Below are 307 nucleotides of genomic sequence, written 5' to 3' on the forward strand. Positions count from 1 at the left end.
AAGTGATCCGTTAAGGATTCAGGTGCAGGAAATCTACCTTCTTGGCAAAAAATTAATTACTTTCAAAGTAGAAGCATATATCATGCCCAAGTTCTAGTACGTGATTGTGACTGTTTACTCCAGTCATAGGAAATCTGCGTCCATGTTGAGCTGCTTTATATGAATTAATTCATACATTTCTATGTCCTTCACTATATCTATAACCATATATATTCGTACTTATCATATGTGGCCCGGATTTGAATATAGACAGAAGAGTCTTGTGACTCAGGGCCCAAAAAATCTAAGGGGTCTAAAAATAATTTTT

This window comes from Fragaria vesca, linkage group LG6 (assembly GCF_000184155.1).
Source record: "Fragaria vesca subsp. vesca linkage group LG6, FraVesHawaii_1.0, whole genome shotgun sequence".
NCBI classification, from domain to species: domain Eukaryota; kingdom Viridiplantae; phylum Streptophyta; class Magnoliopsida; order Rosales; family Rosaceae; genus Fragaria; species Fragaria vesca.